Raw genomic sequence first — 2,978 nt, forward strand, 5'->3', positions numbered from 1 at the left:
GTCTGTGACTAGGTGTTTACTTTTTAAAGGAACAACCCAACATCTGAACTAAGTCACTAGCTAACTTGACACTCTGCCAGTCATGCTGCAGCCTCAGCAGGGGGGGAACAGCGCCACCATGCGTCCACAATCTGGGTCTGTGCTGAACTTCCCAGAAACAATACACCCACATGATATTAGCATACCTTACTTTTTTCTACATTTCACAAATCTGTGAGTTTGCTATTAACTACACCAAAGAGACATTGTTGTACAAGTTACTAGTTCTCTCAACTTATTGAAATAATTGTTCAAGGCTAAAACATAAAAAAGTCAAATTCTCAGAAAATCTAAAAAAAACAGAGATTTGCATATGAGAAGTGATCACTATTAGATAAAACTAATTGCACATAAAGTTTAAAAAGGAAATTAAAACTAATCCCACCTCAAGCCACTACAACATATAAGGTACTTCACTTACTGTGTCACCACAAATACAATATATGAAACTAAATGTGTTTAAACAACCGATCGTTGAATTTTTGGGGATTTTCAGGCTCATGATGAACCAGCAGAGAGCAGCAGAGGGAAAGGGTGTACAATTACTGTATGATATACTGTGTTACTGGATTCACAGATTTTGTTACTGCATAGTATCTGTTACCATCTTAATTTATTGTGTATAATGTTAGTAATCATAAGATAGTAGAGAAAAAGAGAAAAATAGTTTTCTAACTAGAGCGGATTTAACCCACTGCAGTCCAGATTTTCTACTGGGAGGAGAAAACCCACACAGACACAGGGAGAACATGCAGACTCCACACAGAAAGGCCCCGGGTCCACCTGGGTTCAGACCCTAATCCTGACCTGCATGTGTTTGGACTGTGGGAGGAGAAAACCCACACAGACACAGGGACAACATGCAGACTCCACACAGAAAGGCCCCGGGTCCACCTGGGTTCAGACCCTAATCCTGACCTGCATGTGTTTGGACTGTGGGAGGAGAAAACCCACACAGACACAGGGACAACATGCAGACTCCACACAGAAAGGCCCCGGGTCCACCTGGGTTCAGACCCTAATCCTGCCCTGCATGTGTTTGGACTGTGGGAGGAGAAAACCCACACAGACACAGGGACAACATGCAGACTCCACACAGAAAGGCCCCGGGTCCACCTGGGTTCAGACCCTAATCCTGGCCTGCATGTGTTTGGACTGTGGGAGGAGAAAACCCACACAGACACAGGGACAACATGCAGACTCCACACAGAAAGGCCCCGGGTCCACCTGGGTTCAGACCCTAATCCTGACCTGCATGTGTTTGGACTGTGGGAGGAGAGAACCCACACAGACACAGGGACAACATGCAGACTCCACACAGAAAGGCCCCGGGTCCACCTGGGTTCAGACCCTAATCCTGACCTGCATGTGTTTGGACTGTGGGAGGAGAAAACCCACACAGACACAGGGACAACATGCAGACTCCACACAGAAAGGCCCCGGGTCCACCTGGGTTCAGACCCTAATCCTGACCTGCATGTGTTTGGACTGTGGGAGGAGAAAACCCACACAGACACAGGGACAACATGCAGACTCCACACAGAAAGGCCCCGGGTCCACCTGGGTTCAGACCCTAATCCTGACCTGCATGTGTTTGGACTGTGGGAGGAGAAAACCCACACAGACACAGGGACAACATGCAGACTCCACACAGAAAGGCCCCGGGTCCACCTGGGATCAGACCCTAATCCTGACCTGCATGTGTTTGGACTGTGGGAGGAGAAAACCCACACAGACACAGGGACAACATGCAGACTCCACACAGAAAGGCCCCGGGTCCACCTGGGTTCAGACCCTAATCCTGACCTGCATGTGTTTGGACTGTGGGAGGAGAAAACCCACACAGACACAGGGACAACATGCAGACTCCACACAGAAAGGCCCCGGGTCCACCTGGGATCAGACCCTAATCCTGACCTGCATGTGTTTGGACTGTGGGAGGAGAAAACCCACACAGACACAGGGACAACATGCAGACTCCACACAGAAAGGCCCCGGGTCCACCTGGGTTCAGACCCTAATCCTGACCTGCATGTGTTTGGACTGTGGGAGGAGAAAACCCACACAGACACAGGGACAACATGCAGACTCCACACAGAAAGGCCCCGGGTCCACCTGGGTTCAGACCCTAATCCTGACCTGCATGTGTTTGGACTGTGGGAGGAGAAAACCCACACAGACACAGGGACAACATGCAGACTCCACACAGAAAGGCCCCGGGTCCACCTGGGTTCAGACCCTAATCCTGGCCTGCATGTGTTTGGACTGTGGGAGGAGAAAACCCACACAGACACAGGGACAACATGCAGACTCCACACAGAAAGGCCCCGGGTCCACCTGGGTTCAGACCCTAATCCTGACCTGCATGTGTTTGGACTGTGGGAGGAGAGAACCCACACAGACACAGGGACAACATGCAGACTCCACACAGAAAGGCCCCGGGTCCACCTGGGTTCAGACCCTAATCCTGACCTGCATGTGTTTGGACTGTGGGAGGAGAAAACCCACACAGACACAGGGACAACATGCAGACTCCACACAGAAAGGCCCCGGGTCCACCTGGGTTCAGACCCTAATCCTGACCTGCATGTGTTTGGACTGTGGGAGGAGAAAACCCACACAGACACAGGGACAACATGCAGACTCCACAGGTTGAGTGGGAGTCGAATCCCAGAACCTTCTTGCTATGAGGCATAACACCGTGCTGCCTGTCTCATAAATTTATAGTCGGTTTAATTCTGCTTATTTAGCCTCTAATAGTTTTAAGAGCTTTAAGCTTTTCAGATTTATAGCCACAGAAACAATACAAGTGATACACATTTTCCAAATATTCAAATCAGCAAAGGTTTTATAAGGAACTTAATAACATTCTTAACTTTCTGAGAAAGACTCACTTTTTCCCAACAGATTTTGTTGACATCGAGTCATGACGGCTAAAG

The sequence above is a fragment of the Mastacembelus armatus genome, chromosome 9, assembly GCF_900324485.2.
Source record: "Mastacembelus armatus chromosome 9, fMasArm1.2, whole genome shotgun sequence".
In the NCBI taxonomy this organism is placed as follows: Eukaryota; Metazoa; Chordata; class Actinopteri; order Synbranchiformes; family Mastacembelidae; genus Mastacembelus; species Mastacembelus armatus.